Here is an 18447-nt window from a genome sequence, read left to right as displayed (position 1 = left end):
TGATCTCCCATGAGGGACTGAGACAGGATAGACGTAACTGAAGTTTGTGTAGCGAAACTGTTTGCATCTGGTGATCACAATGCCATCAGATTCAAAGGAAGTATGGAGAACGATAGCTCTGCTCCGTGGTATTGAGGCCCTGGTATAGAAAAAAATACGTACAAACAAGCTGGATGAACTCAGCAGGTTGGGCAGCATCCGTTGAATGGAGCAGTCAACGTTTCGGGTTGAGACCCTTTGTCAGCACTAAAGAAGGAGGGGGCAGGGGCCCTATAAAGAAGGTGGGGGGAGGGTGGAAAACCAATCAGAGGAAGGATCGAATTCTTGAACATCGAATTCTCCAACTTCCAGTAATTCCCTCCCTCTCCCTTTCCCCATCCCACCTTCACTCAGTCTCCTCTTCTAGCTGCCTATCACCTCTCATGACTCTGCCTCCTTCAACTACCCATAGTGCTTTCCCCTTCGATCCCTTCTTCACCTCTCCTGCCTATCCCCTCCCTGCTTCCCCTCCCGCACCCTTTGATCTTTCCTCTGATTGGTTTTCCACCCTCCCCCACCTTCTTTATAGGGCCCCTACCTTCTCCCGCTTTAGTCCTGATGAAGGATCTCAACCCGAAACGTTGACCGCTCATTTCAATGGATGATGCCCGACCTGCTGAGTTCATCCAGCTTGTTTGTACGTCTTGATTTGACCACAGCATCTGCAGTGTACTTTGTGTTTAGAAAAAAAAATAGATGCATAACCGGTGCAGGCAGGTAGGAAAAAATTGAGGTACTTATGGAGTTGAGAAAATGCAAGATAGGATTGAGGAAAGAAACCAGGAAGGCTATAGGGTGGCATGAGGTTGTCCTAACAGACAAGGTGAGGGATCATACAGATGTCTTAAAGGCAAAAGGATTTCAGGGGACACAATTGATTGTCTGGATTATCAGAATGACAATGTACGCATGGAGCCAAAACAGATAGAGGAGTTCTTCAGTGGATTTTTGCTTCTGTGTCCACTCGTGAAAATAATCTATAGAAGTGAGACAAAGGAGAAGTGAGGCCACGGATGTTATACAAATTACTGATGAGAAAGTGTTTTGGGCAGATTGGGCAACCTCTAGTGTATAAATCCCCAGTGACTGAGAAGTTCAGTCCTTCAACCACGATGTAGGTGGATGCAGAAATTGCAAGGATGTAACCGTTATGTTTAAATTATGTTCAAAGACAGGAGAGCTACCAGTCGACCGGAGGATAGCTAATTTTGATCAACTGTTTAAAAAAGGCTCCAAAATTAAACCAGGAAATAATAGGCCGGTGCACTTGCCATCAGTTATCTGAAGACATTGGAAGGACTGGATATAGGAGTATTTAAATAAACAGGACTGATTACGGATATCCAACATGACTTTGTGTGTTCTAGACAATCTATTGAGTTTTTCAAAGAGGTTACAAGGAATGTTACCAGGAAAGTTGATGAAGGCAAGGCTCTAGATATTGTCCACATGGACTTTAGCAAGGCATTTCGCAAGGTCCCGCATAGGGTGTTGACCAATAAATTTCATTCTCTTGGCATTCAAATTGAGTTAGTAAATGGGAGTAGACATTAGCATAGAGGAGGAAGGCAGATAGTGGTAGCAGATGGTTGCCTCTCTGACTGGAGACCCGTGACTGGTGGATTTCCACAGGGATCGGCGCTGATATCCGTTGTTGTTTGTCATCTATATCAATGATCTCGATGATAATTAGATTATCTGGATCAGCAAATTTGCGGATGACACCAAGGTTCGGGGTGTATTTGACAGCGAGGAAGACTATCGGAGCTTACAGCAGGATCTGCGCCAGGTGTAAAAATGTCTGATTATGGCAGATGGAGTTTAATGCAGGCTTGTGAGCTGTTACGCTTCAGTAGGATCAACCAGGGTGGGACTTACACAATGAAGGGTTCGGCACTGAAGGGTGCGGTAGGACAAAGGCATCCGGGAATACGGGTCCATAATTCATTGAAAGTGGCAGCACACCTAGATAAGGTAGTAAAGAAATCTTTGGCACATTGGCCTTCATAAATTAAAGTATTCAGTATAGGAGACTGCATGATATAAGACAGTTATGAGGCCTAATTTGGAGTATGTTTGCAGTTTATGTCACCTACCCACAGGAAAGATGTAAATAAGGTTGACAGAGTACAACGAAAATTTACAAGGATGTTGCTGCGATTGGAGGACCTGAGTTATGAGGGAAGATTGAATAGGTTACGACATTGTTCCTTGGAACGCAGAAGATTTGGGGGAGATTTGATGGAGGTCTACACAATCATGAGGGGTATAGACAGGGTAGATGAGGTTGAGGGATGAGGCTAGTGAGAGTTAGGTTAGGAGACAGAGGGGAGTGAGGCTCCCATTTTTAATCGACAAACAACTCCCCCCTCCCCCATGCTCATTTCAATCAGTGCGTCCTTCCCTCCCTGTTGACCATTTTAACGTATGTGACGATTTTCAGTGAGTGCGTCACTCCCTCCCTCGGTAAAACTGCCCATTTGGAATAAATGACTTTTAAGAGAAATAAATTCGAGAAGTATTTCCGGCGGGGTGTGGAATGAAACCGTGGGTGAGGAGGGTTCTTGTGACAATAGTTGTCCGGATGGAAATGCAAACATCTCTCCCAGTTTTTTTCCAGTTAGTGGAAATATATAGTCGAACGTGTTTGGTTTAATTTCAGCAGAAATGCGGCTCCCTGTACCTGAACAGGCGAGGGAGGTTTGAGCTGAAACTCTATCCATGTCAGGCAGACTTTCTTACACAGAGGGCGGAGTTCAGACCCTCCCAGAACCCGGGCTGGATCAAATCCGCAGCCTGGGACTCGCTGAGTTAAACAGAGAAACTCCGCCCCACTGGTTGCGATGAAAGAAAAAGGAGAGATCCACACGGAAATCCGGACAGAAAGGTTAACGCAGCCTGTTTGTTTTCCTCTTTAGGGTTGCTACAGTGATCCTACTCCCGCCTCCTTCCGCTGTCAGACCCGTCCTGAGCCGGTGAGAGTTAGTGTGACCCAGACCACGGCAGTCCCGCTTCACCCCGGCTCACCCGGCCCTGTCCATCTGTAATGAGCGACGGACACATCACAGCCGAGTGGCCTCGGGAGCAGCAGCTCAGACTCAACTCTCCGTACAGGGTGAGAACACCGGTGCAGGACCATTGTCGGTCACCCGGGTAGTCAGACTGTGATTTCCCGGGACCACACTGAACGCCGTCTGGTTAAACATCAGAGGTAAGTGTTGTCTATGATTCTGCACAACTATTCAGCGTTTACAGCGTGCTCGGCTTTGGTCGGGATCGGGAGTGAATTTAGTGGGAGAAGGGAGTCCTGACATGTCCATGTTAACGAGTCAGTTGCTGTCCAAATGGATTAAGAGAAACGAGGACTTTGCCATCAACCAGAAATACTCTCCTGGGTGATTTCTACAGAGTGTGAGCAGAAAGCATCTTTCACCCCGGTAGTGAGATGTGAATCATCCAACGGGGCAGTGACCCGTCACCGATCTCTCTCAAACAAGAGAAATTCAGTAAATGCTGGAAATTTGTGTAACACACACAAAATGCTGGAGGAACTCTGCAGGCCAGGCAGCGCCTATGGAGAAAAGAACAGTCGACCTTCCAGACCGCAGCTAATGTATTTTACATCGCGTCATTGGTTCTATCGCTCTTCCCTGTACCAGAAAGAGTTAAACTTTCTTCACGCTTGAAATACAGTGTTTTCACTGGAACACTGGAATTTAGAAGGATGAGAGGGAATCTGATTGAAACATACAAGATTATTAAGGGATTGGACACGCTAGAGGCAGGAAAAATGTTCCCGATGTTGGGGGAGTCCAGAACCAGAGGCCACAGTTTAAGAATAAGGGGTAGGCCATTTAGAACAGAGTTGAGGAAAAACTTTTTCACCCAGTGAGTTGTGGATCTATGGAATACTCTGCCTCAGAAAACAGTGGATGCCAGTTCTCTGGATGCTTTCAAGAAAGAGTTAGGTAGAGCTCTTAAAGATTTCGGAGTCAAGGGATATGGGGAGAATGCAGGAACGGGGTACTGATTGTGGATGTTCAGCCATGATCACATTGAATGGCAGTGCTAGCTCGAAGGGTCGAACGGCCTACTCCTGCACCTATTGTCTATTGTCTATAAAACTTCACCCTCTGGCACCGACAAACATTCCACTCGCAAAAGCACTGAGATCACATTTCATCTCCATGGTGATGTTTGTTTGGAGACAGAACGTACCCTGTGCTAAGGAACAGGATAGAGAGAGAACCGCTGATAAGGCTGTGAGTTTAGTTAATGATTATCACCAGGAGCTGACTGAACATTAACCAGGCTGTGTTCATTACTTACAGAACCCGTAACACAGCCTTACTGGGACAGGGTGGTAACAGAACCTGGAGCCGCGGTACACGGTAAGAAGCTCTATATACTGAAATATAAACATCACAAAGGCAGTCACCCAGTTTTATGAACACGAATGGGATTGATAACGTATTGTGTTGATCGATATTAGAACTGCAGCGAATCGCTTTTAAATGAATTAATAATTCCCTTCATCTAATTGAATGCATCGACTTGAATGCACCGGGAGAAACCGGGGCAGTTGAAGGTGTTATCGGAAAGGCCGCACTTTCAACCCAGCTTCGAATCATCAGCAAAGGCTCGGGAGGTGCGAGCTTACCGCATCTCGGAACTGTCCCCGGGCTACTGCTTGCAGAAGCAGGAGGCCATCCGTCCACACTCGGGGATTTACTGATCCCTGACCGAGGGAACTGAGGATTCGCTTTGCTTATTCCATCGCAGGCGGGATCGACACTATCTGTCTGCCCTTTACGACATTTCGGTAGGTAGCTGCTGGGAGAGGGCGAAATTATGAGAATTACTCACACTGCAGTTTATAGCGGGGGAGGGGACGGCGGGCGGGGGAGGGGTGTAAAGATGTGATGGTTCCATTTTATAATCGGTTGGTGAGACCTGTTGTGGATCACCGTCAGCAGTGTTGATTCCCTTCTGTCAGAAGTGTGTGGGTATGTGGGAGATCAAAAGAAGGTTTACCAGCGAGACATCTACACCGTGTGAATTGTCCTGTGAGGAAAGTTCTGTGATCTTGGCTTTTTTCAGTGATTGAGAAGAATTCAACATGACCTAAGTTTACAGGGTGGTGTATACATTGCAGTTTTGTTTTAAAATAACAATGTACTTGACTTATCTGTAGTAGTTTGTTAAAATCATTGGGATATTTGATAAGAATCAAGTATCCTACGGCGTCTTGACAGGGACGTCGACAAAATAGTTCCTGTTCTGGGAGGAACTGAAAGCATCTCTCTCTCTCTCTCTCTCTCTCTCCCCCCCTGCCTCTCCCTCTCCCCCTCTGCCCTCTATTCCCCTCTCTCCCGCCTCTCTCTCCTCTCTCTCTCTCTCTCTCTCTCATCTCTCTCTCTCTCTCCTCTCTCCTCTCTCTCCTCTCTCTCTCCTCTCTCTCTCTCTCTCTCTCTCTCTCTCTCTCTCTCCTCTCTCTCTCTCTCTCTCTCTCTCTCCCCCCCCCTCTCTCTGCCACTCTGGGTCTCTAATTGGTCTTTTTACGTTACTCCCGTTGGTGTGTTTCCTTGCTATCTTACTTTACAAATATCTGAGATGAGAGAATTGGAATGTAATGGTGAGATTGTATAAGACATTTATGAGACCGAATTTGAGTATTGTGTGCAGTTTTGGTCCACTGAATTACAGGAAGGATATTAATAAGGTTGAAAGAGTGCAGAGAAGGTTTACAAGGATATTGCACGTGGCACTGGTAGCAATCCTGAGATTGCTATCGTGGAGGTCCTGTGCTTTACTTTGGCGCCTAACTCCCTGAACTCACCTTCCAGGACCTCCTCATTCTTCCTACCTATGTCATGTCATGAAATTGCTACCCATTCCTACCCAAATTCCTACCCATTAGTCATGAATTTTATCTGATTGTTAAGGTTATTTATTTCCAGTAAGTGAACACTAATCTTAAGGTGAATATTTTTTTTTAAATTTTGCTCTTCTCTTTGAGACGTGGGTATCTCCAGTTTGCAATCTCCACACATTTGCCGCCTTGCCCGGTATTGTAATGGCCCCATTGTGGACAAATATTTAAGATTGCTTTTTAAAGTTGTTGACTCTGAGATCAGTGCTGCTCCAGGTTGCCGGGACACAGTTAAATCTGGCGAAAGGGAATGTCCGATGTTCAAAAGAAAAGATGATTCCAAAATCATAACTTTTTACCAGAGTTCACATGGCCCGTCCTGCTGCTCTGTCTTTCCTATAAGCCCACAGCGATTTTTGCCCTCAGCTGTCATTGAAGTTTACAGTCTGACAGTAAATTGGTCCCAAAGTAAACAATAAATTAATGCATTACACCACCCGATCTGCACCAGGATGCGGGTCGCGGTTGCTCCCTGGAGCAGATCGATTTGTCGTTAGATACAGTATGTAATCTTTGTCACCGTCTACTGAGGTACGAAATTAAGCCTGGATCGAACAGCACATCAGAACCATTGGCTTGAAGGAGTTTTTGTGTGGTTTAGTTCCTGCGCTGTGGAGCAGGGTCTGGAGTTACCTGCTGATGAGTGTGAGTGCAGGTTTATGTGTGTGTTGTCAACTGAACATTACTCTGATTGTGTTCACTTACTGATTGATCCCACGGAATTCCGGTGCTCGGATTCGCTGGTAACAGAATCAGGAGCTCAGCACAGAGTAAACACAGAGACTGTACTGGGTGGGCAACGTTACTCTGTGTTATTTTGTGACGGCAGGATTTCAAGTGTTTCTACCATTTCATTACTGTCTGCCAAATTGTGTGGCTTTGCGGATCCGCCTGATTTTTTTCTGCAGGAGTGAGTGTGCTATTGTAGCAAAGACAGCAAGTATCAGTCAGTGATATTTAAAATTAAACTTGCTGAATTAAATCTCATTGGCTGCTGATAACAAATGACTATGTGCACTGTATTGCGCTCCTCCGGTACCTAATAATGCGGCCACTGATTGTATGTCCGTGGTCTTGTACTGCTGTAGCCCGTCCAGTTCAATGTTCGACACGTTTCGCGTCCCTTGATGCCTCTCTGCACATTGCAGTGGTAGCGTGATCATTTGAGTTACTGTCGTTTTCCTGGCAGATTGAATCAACCCGTCTTTCTGCACCGATCTCTCTCATTATCAAGGCGGTTTTGCTCTTAGAACTGCCGCTACCTGATTTTTCTCCCCGCACCATTCTCCACAAACTGAGACTGTTGAACGTTCCTGCGATATTCAAACTGCACCGTTTGAAACTACAAACATTCCACTCTAAACGTCACTGAGATAACACTTACAACCATATAACAATTACAGCACGGCAACAGGCCATCTCGGCCATTCTAGTACGTGCTGAACGGTTACTCTCACCTAATCCCACTGACCTGCACACAGCCCATAACCGTCCATTCCTTTCCTGTCCATATACCTATTCAATTTTTTTTAAATGACAATATCGAACCTGCCTCTACCACTTCTACTGGAAGCTCGTTCCACACAGCGAACACTGTCTGAGTAAAGAAGTTCCCCATCGTGTTACCCCTAAACGTTTGCCCCTAACTCTCAACTCATGTCATCTTGTCTGAATCTCCCCTACACTCAATGGAAAAAGCCTATCCACGTCAACTCTATCTATCCCCCTCATAATTTTAAATACCTCTATCAAGTCCCCCCTCAACCTTCTACACTCCAAAGAATAAAGATCTAACTTGTTCAACTTTTCTCTGTAACTTAGCTGCTGTAACCCAGGTAACATTCCAGTAAAACTTCTCAGTACTCTCTCTATTTTGTTGACCTCTTTCCAATAATCCGTTGACCAGAACTGTACACAATATTCCAGATTTGGCCTCACCAATGCCTTGTACAATTTTACCATTACATCCCAACTCCTATACTCAATCAACAACACACACAAAATGCTGGTGCAACACAGCAGGCCAGGCAGCATCTATAGGGAGAAGCGCAGTCGACGTTTCGGGCCGATACCCTTCGTCAGGACTAACCGAAAGGAAAGATAGTAAGAGATTTGAAAGTAGTGGGGGGAGGGGGAAATACGAAATGATAGGAGAAGACCGGAGAGGGTGGGATGAAGCTAAGAGCTGGAAAAGTGATTGGCGAAAGTGATACACAGCTGCAGAAGGGAAAGGATCATGGGACGGGAGGCCTCAGGAGAAAGAAAGGAAGGGGGGAGCACCAGAGGGAGATGGAGAACAGGCAAACAACTAAATATATCAAGGATGGGGTAAAAATGGGAGGAGGGGCATTAACGGAAGTTAGAGAAGTCAATGTTCATGCCATCAGGTTGGAGGCTACCCAGCCGGTATATAAGGTGTTGTTCCTCCAAACTGAGTTTGGACTCATTTTGACAATAGGGGAGGCGATGGATCAGAATAGGAATGGGACGTGAAATTAAAATGTGTGGCCACTGGGAGATCCTGCTTTTTCTGGCGGACCCAGCGTAGGTGTTCAGCAAAACGGTCTCCCAGTCTGCGTCGGGTCTCAGCAATATATAAAAGGCCACACCGGGAGCACCGGACGCAGTATACCACACCAGCCGACTCACAGGTGAAGTGTCGCCTCACCTGGAAGGACTGCCCGGGGCCCTGAATGGTGGTGAGAGGTAAGTGCCAGGATAAGTGCCAGGAGGGAGATTGGTGCGAAGGGATGAGGGAGACGGGACGAGTGGACAAGGGAGTCGCGTAGGGAACGATCTCTGCGAAAAGCAGAAGTGGGGGGGAGGGAAATATGTGTTTGGTAGTGTGATCCCGTTGGAGGTGGCGGAAGTTAAGGAGAATTATACTTTGGACCTGGAGGCTGGTGGGGTGGTAGGTAAGGACAAGGAGAACCCTATCCCGAGTCGGGTGGCGGGTGGATGGGGTGAGGGCAGATGTGCGGGAAATGGGAGAGATGCGTTTGAGAGCAGAGTTGATGGTGGACGAAGGGAAGCCGCTTTGTTTAAAAAAGGAAGACATCTCCTTCGGCCTGGAATGAAAAGCCTCATCCTGAGAGCAGATGCGGCGGAAACGGAGGAATTGTGAGAAGGGGATAGCCTTTTTGCAACAGAGAGGGTGGGAAGAGGAATAGTCCAGGTAGCTGTGAGAGTCTGTAGGTTTATAGTAGCTATCAGTAGATAGGCCGTCTCCAGAGATGGAGACAGAAAGATCAAGAAAGGGGAGGGAGGTGCCGGAAATGGACCAGGTAAATTTGAGGGCAGGGTGAAAGTTGGAGGCAAAGTTAATCAAGTCGACGAGCTCAGTATGCGTGCAGGAGGCAGCGCCATTGCAGGCGTTGATGTAGCGAAGGAAAAGAGGGGGATGGATACCCGTATAGACTTGGAACACGGACTGTTCCACAAAGCCAATAAAAAGGCAGGCATAACTGGGACCCATACGGGTGCCCATGGCTACACCCTTTGTTTGGAGGAAGTGGGCGGAGCCAATGGAGAAATGATTGAGAGTAAGAACTAATTCCGCTAGACAGAGGAGAGTGGTGGTAGAGGGGAATTCGTTAGGTCTGGAATCCAAAAAAAAAGCGAAGAGCTTCGAGGCCATCTCGGTGGGGGATGGAGTTATATAGGGACTGGACGTCCATCAATGCTCTGATTTATAAAGGCCAGCATACCAAACGTTTTCTTCAGCACCCTATCCACATGAGATTCCATCTTCAGGGAACTATGAACCATTATTCCTAGATCACTGTTCTACTGCATTCCTCAGTGCCCTACCATTTGCCATGTCCGTCCTATTTTGATTAGTCCTACCAAAATGTAGCATTTCATCTTCATGGTGATGTTTGTTGGAAACAGAACGTACCCTGTGCTAAGGAGGAGGATACGGAGAGAGCTGTTGATAAAGCTATGCGTTTAGTTAATAATTATCACCAGGAGCTGACTGAACATTAACCAGGATGTGTTCATTACTTACAGAACCCGTAACACAGCCTCACTGGGACAGGGTGGTAACAGAACCTGCAGCCGCTGTACAAGGTAAGAAGCTCTTTTTACTGATATATAAACATCATAAATGCAGTCACCCACTTTTATGAACAGTTGAATGAGATTGATAACATATTGTGTTGATCGACATTCGAACTGTAGCGAATCGCTTTTAAATGAATTACTAATACCCTTCATCTAATTGAATGCATCGACTTGAATGCACCGGAGAAACCGGGGCAGTTGGAGGTGTTATCGGAATCGCCGCACTTTCAACCCAGCTCCGAATCATCAGCAAAGGCTCGGGAGGTGCGAGCTTCCCGCATCTCGGAACTGTACCCGGGCTACTGCTTGCCGTAACAGGAAGCCGATCCGCCCACACTCGGGGATTTACCGATCCCTGACGGGGGAACTGAGGATTCGCTTTGCTTATTCCATCGCAGGTGGAGTCGACACTATCTGTCTGCCCTTTACGACATTTCGGTAGGTAGCTGCTGGGAGAGGGTGAAATTATGAGAACTACTCACACTGCAGTTTATAGCGGGGGAGGGGACGGCGGCGGGAGGGGTGTAAAGATGTGATGGTTCCATTTTATAATCGGTTGGTGAGACCTGTTGTGGATCACCGTCAGCAGTGTTGATTCCCTTCTGTCAGAAGTGTGTGGGTATGTGGGAGATCAAAAGAAGGTTTACCAGCGAGACATCTGCACCGTGTGAATTGTCCTGTGAGGAACGTTCTGTGATCTTGGCTTTTTTCAGTGATTGAGAAGAGTTCAACATGACCTAAGTTTACAGGGTGGTGTATACATTGCAGTTTTGTTTTAAAATAACAATGTACTTGACTTATCCGTAGTAGTTTGGTAAAATCATTGGGATATTTGATGAGAAATCGTATCCTGCGGCGTCTTGACAGGGACGTCGACAAAATAGTTCTTGTTCTGGGAGGAACTGAAAGCATCTCTCTCTCTCTCTCCACACCCCCCCCCCGCCTCTCCCTCTCCCCCTCTGCCCCCAATTCCCCTCTCTCCCCCTCTCTCTCCACTCTCTCTCTCTCTCTCTCTCTCTCTCTCTCTCTCTCTCTCTCTCTCTCTCTCTCTCTCTCTCTCTCTCTCTCTCTCACTCTCTCTCTCTCTCTCCTCCCCCCCCCTCTCTCTGCCACCGCTCTGGGCCTCTAATGGGTCTATTTACGTTACTCCCGTTGTTGTGTTTCCTTGCTATCTTACCTAACAAATATCTGAGATGAGAGAATTGGAATGTAATGGTGAGATTGTATAAGACATTGATGAGACCGAATTTGAATATTGTGTGCAGTTTTGGTCACTGAATTACAGGAAGCATATTAATAAGGTTGAAAGAGTGCAGAGAAGGTTTACAAGGATTTTGCTGGGACTTGAGAAACTGAGTTACAGAGAAAGGTTGAATAGGTTAGGACTTTATTCCCTGAAGCGTAGGAGAATGAGGGCTGATTTGATAGAGGTGTATAAAATTATGATGGGTATAGGTAGAGTGAATGCAAGCAAGTTTTTTCCACTGAGGCCAGGGGAGAAAAAAAACAGAGGACATGGGTTAAGGGTGAAGGGGGGAAAGTTTAAAGGGATCATGGGGTTGGCTTCTTCACGCAGAGAGTGGTGGGAGTGTGAAATGAGCTGCCAGATGAAGTGGTGAATGCGGGATCACTTTTGACATTTAACAAGTATGTGGATGAGAGGGGTTTGGAGGGGTATGGCCCAGGTGCTGGTCAGTGGGACTAGGCAGAAAAATGGTTCAGCACAGCCAAGTAGGGCCAAAAGGCCTGTTTCTGCGCAGTAATGTTCTATGGTTCTAAGATGCTCTTTACTGTGTGATGAAAATCCCTTTAACGTTAAATTCACTGGATGTGTTTTGTCAGCCGGAGGAAGCTGATGGGAGATTTAATAAAATTCACATGTTGAATTTACTGTGACCGATCCAGGTTTGTCTGTGATCTCAGCGCCTTAATCCTGCTTCTCATCTGTAACATCTCACTCACTTGTCCTTCTGCACACTACTTATAGAACTTAGAATTATACAGCACATTACATGCCTTTCGGCCCACAATCTTGTGCTGACCCTCAAAGCCTGCCTCCCATATAAACCCCCACCTTAAATTCCTCCATATACCTGTCTATTAGTCTCTTAAACTTCAATAGTGTATCTGCCCCACCACTGCATTCCACGCACCAACCACTCTCTGAGTAAAAAATTCTTCTTTTAATATCCCCCTTGAACTTCCCACCCCTTACCTTAAAGCCAAGTCCTCGTACTGAGCAGTGGTGCCCTGGGGAAGAGGCACTGGCTATCCACTCTATCTATTCCTCTTAATATCTTGTACACCTCTATCATGTCTCCTCTCATCCTCCTTCTCTCCAAAGAGTAAAGCCCTAGCTCCCTTAATCTCTGATCATAATCCATACTCTCTAAACCAGGCAGCATCCTGGTAAATCTCCTCTGTACCCTTTCGAATGCTTCCAAATCCTTCCTATAGTGAGGCGAACAGAAATGGACACAGTACTCTAAGTGTGGCCAAACCAGAGTTTTATAGAGCTGCATCATTACATCGCGACTCTTAAATTCTATCACTTGATTTATGAAAGCTATTTATGTAATTTATGTAAGCTTTCTTAACTACCCGATCTACCTGTGAGGCAACTTTCAGGGATCTGGGGACATGTACCCCCAGATCCCTCTGCTCCCCCACACTACCAAGTATCCTGCCATTTACTTTGTACTCTGCCTTGGAGTTTGTCCTTTCAAAGTGTACCACCTCACACTTCTCCGGGCTGAACTCCATCTGCCACTTCTCAGCCCACTTCTGCATTCGATCAATGTCTCTCTGCAATCTTCGACAATCCTCTACACTATCTACAACACCACCAAACTTTGTGTCGTCTGCAGACTTGTCAAGCCACCCTTCTACCCCCACACCCAGGTCGTTAATAAAAATCAAGAAAAGTAGAGGTCCTAGAACAGATCCTTGTGGGACACCACTAGTCACAACCTTCCAATCTGAATGAACTCCCTCCAGCACGACACTCTGCCTTCTGCAGGCAAGCAAATTCTGAATTCACCTGGCCAAACGTCCCTGGATCTCATGCCTTCTGACCTTCTGAATAAGCCTACCGTGTGGAACCTTGTCAAATGCCTTACTAAAATCCATGTAGATCACATCCACTGCACTACCCTCATCTATATGCTTGGTCACCTCCTCAAAGAACTCTATCAGGTTTGTTAGACATGATCTGCCCTTCACAAAGCCATGCTGACTGCCCCTGATCAGACCATGATACTTTACCTGCCCTTAGATCCTATCTCTAAGAATCTTTTCCAACAGTTTTCCCACCACAGACGTAAGGCCCACTGGTCTATAATTACCCGGACTATCCATACTAACCATTTTCAAAAAGGGGACAACATTCGCCTCCCTCCAATCCTCCGGTACCATTCCCGTGGTCAACGAGTACATAAAGATCCTAGCCAGAGGCTCAGCACTCTCTTCCCTCACCTCATGGAGCAGACAGGGGAATATTCCATCAGGCCCCAGGGACTTATCCATCCTAATGTATTTTAACAGATACAACACCTCCTCTCCCTTAATATCAACATGCGCCAGAACATTAACCTCACTCATATTGTCCTCACCGTCATCAAGGTCCCCCTCATTGGTGAATACCAAAGAGAAGTATTCATTGAGGACCTTACTAACTTCCACAGCCTCCAGGCACATCTTCCCACCTTCATCTCTAATCGGTCCTACCTTCACTCCTGTCATCCTTTTGTTCTTCACTTAATTGAAGAATGCCTTGGTGTTTTCCCTTACCCTACTCGCCAAGGACTTTTCATGCCCCCTTCTTGCTCTTCTCAGCCCCTTCTTAAGCTTCTTTCTTGCTACCTTATATTCCTCAATAGACCCATCTGATCCTTGCTTCCTAAACCTGCTGTATGATGCTTTCTTCCACCTGACTAGATTTTCCACCTCACTTGTCACCCATGGTTCCTTTACCCTACAATACTTTATCTTTCTCACCGGGACAAATTTATCCCTAACATCCTGCAAGAGTTCCTTAAACATCGACCACATGTCCATAGTACATTTACTTGCAAAAACATCATCCCTATTCACACCCGCAAGTTCTAGACTTAAAGCCTCAAAATTTGCCCTTCCCCAATTAAAAATTTTCCTGTCCTCTCTGATTCTATCCTTTTCTATGATAATGCTGAAGGCCAGCGAGTGGTGATCACTGTCCCCCAGATGCTCACCTGCTGAGAGATCTGTGACCTGACCCAGTTCGTTGCCTAATACTAGATCTAGTATGACATTTCTTCTAGTTGGACCGTCAAAATACTGTGACAGGAATCCATCCTGGACACACTTAACAAACTGTGCCCCATCTAAACCTTTGGAACTAATCAGGTGCCAACCAATATTAGGGAAGTTAAAGTCACCCATGATAACAACCCTGATATTTTTGTGCCTTTCCAAACTCTGCCTCCCAATCTGCTACTCAGTATCTCTGCTGCTACCAGGGGGCATTTAGAATGCCACCAATAGAGTAACTGCTCCCTTCCTGTTCCAGATTTCCACCCATACTGACTCAAATGAGGATCCTGCTTGAATACCCACCCTTTCTATACCTGTAATAGTATCCCTAACCAGTAATGCCACCCCTCCTCCCTCCCCCCCCATCCATTTTAAAGCACTGAACTCCAGGAATATTGAGAATCCATTCCTGCCCTGGTGCCAGCCAAGTCTCTGGAATGAACACTACATCATAATTCCATGTACGTATCCAAGCTCTCAGTTCACCACCTTTGTTCCTGATGCTTCTTGCATTGAAGTACACACACTTTAGCTCTTCTAACTTACTGCCTTTTCACCCTTTATTATGCTTCTCTTTCCTCAAAGCCTCTCTATATGTTGGATCTGGCTTTACTCCATGCACTTCATTCACTGTTCAATCCCTTCGGGTCTCATCCCCTTTGCAAACTATTTTAAACACTTCCGAACCATGCTAGCAAACCTACCTGCAAGGATATTGCTTCCCCTCGAGTTCAAGTGCAACCCATCCAATCTGTACAGGTCCCACCTTCCCAAGAAGAGATCCCAATGATCCAAAAATCTAAAACCCTGTCACCTGCACCAACTCCTCAGCCACGCATTCAACTGCCATCTCCTCCAATTCTTACCATCACTATCACGTAGCACTGGCAGCAATCCTGAGAATGCCACTCTTGAGGTCCTGTTCGTCAGCCTTCTGCCTAGTTCCCAAAACTCACACTTCAGGACCTCATCCCTCTTCCTGCCTATGTCGTTGGTACCAACATGTATCACGACTTCTGGTTATTTTCCCCCTCATACCAGGATGTCATGTACCCGGTCAGACACATCCCAGACCCTGGCACCCGGGAGGCAACAAACCATGCGGGTGTCCTTCTCACATCTACAAAATCTCCTGTCTGCTCCCCTGATGACAGCTCTCCTCTTCTCTGTCCCACCATTCTACACCACAGGGTCAGACTCAGTCCCAGAGGCCCTGCCACCATGGCTCACACCTGGCCGGTCATCCTCGCCAACAGCATCCAGAACGGTAAACTTATTATTCAGGGGAATGGCTACAGGGGTGCTCTGCACTACCTGTCTACTCACCTTCACTTTTCCCCCTCTGACATCACCCAACGACCTGCTTCCGGCAGCCTAGGTGTGACTACCTCCCTGTAGCTCTCATCTATGACAGCCTCATTCTCCCTTATGGTCATCCAGCTGCTGCATCAGATTCTTCACACGGTCTTCCGATCGCCCAGCCATGTGCACTTCTAGTAGATGTGACTCTGCGGGAGGGGGGAGTTTCCCCCAAGACTGCCACATCTCACAGGAGATGCACATCACTGTCTCAGGAGGCATTGTAAAGACTAACTGGGAACAAGCTCATCCTCCGCCTCTTCTCGTCGAAGCCTCTCGAGTCAAAGCCTCAAAGCTCCACCCCTTCACTGGCCCACTCACTCACTGGCCGCTTTCCCTGTTGGAACCTGTGCTTATTAGACTTCCTGTCTCCTTCCTGGCAGCTTGAATCAGTCTGGCCATTCTCCTCCGGTCTCTCTCATACACACGGAGTATTCCCGTCCAGCACTGACACTCACTGGATGTTTGTCTGTTTATATTTCACATCATTCTCTGTAAATCGAGACAGTTGTGTGTGACAATCCCAGAAATATTCACATTACTCTGTCTGGAATCAACAATCATTCCACTGTTAAAGTCATTGAGCTCACAGTTTTCCCCAATCTGATGTTTGTTCTGAACAACACCTGGACCTCTTGACCATTTCTGCATGTTTTTATTAAAGTGACTGAGCTGGTGCCACGTGATTTGTTGATCAGTATTAACGAGCTGGTGTACAGGTGCACTTCAAAAAATTACCACTGAGTTTAATTTCTGAATTAAGAAAAAGTATGTAAAGCTCAGAAAGGTCGAATCAAACAGAGCCCTCGAGAATGTGTGTGAGGTCCTTAATGAGTAACTTACATCAGTATTTACCAAGGAGAAAGACATGGAGGATAGGGAGATCAGTGCGGAGAGTACTACTATACACGGGCATTTTGAAGTAAAGGAGGAGACAATGTTGGGTCTCTTAAAGTGCATCAAGGCGTATAAGTCTCCAGGGCCTGACGGAATATACCCCAGGTTGCAGACAGAGGCAAGTGAAGAGATTGCTGGGGCCTTGATCAATATCCTTGTGTCCTGCCTAGCCACCAGCAGGCTCCTAGAGAACTGGCGAGTACCTCATGTTGATCCATCATTTAAGAAGTGATCCAGGGAATAATCCTGATGACCATTGAAACTGCCGAGATACAGTCGGGTATGAACCGAGTGCTGATAAATGGGACTAGTGTAGACAGTGAGTGGATGGTCAGAACAGGTATGGCCGGCCAAAGGCCTGTTTCCGTGCTGTGTGATCCACCACTCCGGACATGCTAAATTAACGATGGTGGCACCGCAGTGCACTGATTTCAAAACTCCACACCCCTCTCCAACATGAATTAAACTAGACTGTACCCCTTGTCGCCACTGCGAATATCTGTTTCTGTCAAGGGAACATACAGATTAGACACGTCAGCTAAACAACTGGCAACCGATGAAGTTCCTTTGTCTTCTTCCATCAATGTTGCTTCCTTACAGCAAAACTAACTCTCTCACTGTGTCAGAATCAGTGATTAAATCAGACCCCGAACACTGTGCTTTCATCCCTGCATGTTATAACTGGAACCATCTCACTGAGGGTCTGATGGAGACATGGGATCACATCTCCCCTGCTTCTGACATTTCAAATACTCTCAGAATGGTTTTCTCATTCAGTCTGAAGGTTATGGTACATTCAGCTCGTCGTCAGACCTGACAAACCATGTCTTCCCACAGCTGGTTCCACCTGTTGGTGTGTCCTCTTTCCTCCACCTCCAGGGAAGCTGCATTTCCATAAGACCATAAGACCTCCTTCCAATCAGGCACTGATTTATCAATGCTGGAATCTTTCCTGTAACACCACGGGCTCGTAGCTTGCTAAGCAGCCTCGAGTGTGGCACCTTGTCACAGGCCTTTAGAAAATCCAAGTACCCAACATCAACGTATTCACCTCTTTCTATCCTGCTTGTCATTTCTTCAAATAGAAATAGCCGAATATCCTGCTACTAATTTAATATGCCAGCAACAACCTCCGACAAATAAGAGACCCAGTGCGTTTAATGTTTCGAGTGTTTCCATCACTCATTGATGTAAAATGGTTGATGTATGTGTAAGGTAAATGCGATATCAGGCAAAATCACCCGAAGGAAATGGTCTAAATTTCATGTGATGGCGCTGTGATCCTGCAATTTGTTTCCAGTAAGTGAACAATAAACTGAAGGGGAAGGGCATCCTTATCTTGCTGTCGACTTTGACTGGTTGTTATCTCTGGGAGATAGCAATCTCGCCACAGCCGCTCCCCATTGCCCATTACCCGAAGTTTACAACTGCGGACAACTTTTAAAGATGGCTTTTAAATGGGCCAACTTATAATCGGTGCAAGTCCAGTCTACGGGGGCACAGTTAACTCTGGAGAAAGGGAATGTCTGCTGATCTAAAGAGAACATTATTCCAAATGCATAATATTTCATCAGAGTGGAGAGCGCCCTTCCATCTGTTGTCTCTGTGCAATAAACCCACAGCGGTCTTTGCCCTTAGCTGTCGATGGGGTTTCTAATCTGACAATAAACTGTTCCTGAGGTGAACAATAAATTAAAGCGACGACACCAACCGAACGGGACCAGGATGCGGGTTGTGATTCCCCTCTGGAGCAGATGAAAATGTCTAGAGAAACATTGCCATCAGCACTGGCATAGTAATTCTGTTTTGGATTACATGATAGAAAGACATATTCAAGAAAAAGGAGTTTTTGTGTGGTTTAACAC

At 46.4% G+C, this 18447-nt stretch overlaps 1 protein-coding gene across 1 annotated transcript in view; it reads left to right on the top strand.

Moving 5' to 3' along the window:
• The first annotated feature begins 2957 nt into the window (after positions 1-2957).
• The window catches only part of LOC140721723 (NACHT, LRR and PYD domains-containing protein 3-like), a 58307-nt gene continuing 42817 nt past the window's right edge, over positions 2958-18447 (top strand). The window contains exons 1-2 of the mRNA XM_073036512.1: positions 2958-3250; positions 4371-4430. The gene's annotated coding sequence lies outside the window, so the exon portion shown is untranslated. The remainder of the gene's footprint in view (positions 3251-4370; positions 4431-18447) is intronic.

Source organism: Hemitrygon akajei, unplaced genomic scaffold (assembly GCF_048418815.1).
Source record: "Hemitrygon akajei unplaced genomic scaffold, sHemAka1.3 Scf000060, whole genome shotgun sequence".
Lineage (NCBI taxonomy): Eukaryota > Metazoa > Chordata > Chondrichthyes > Myliobatiformes > Dasyatidae > Hemitrygon > Hemitrygon akajei.
The sequence above is the reverse complement of the archived record's forward strand: the minus strand, read 5'-3'. Positions and strand labels throughout refer to the sequence as shown.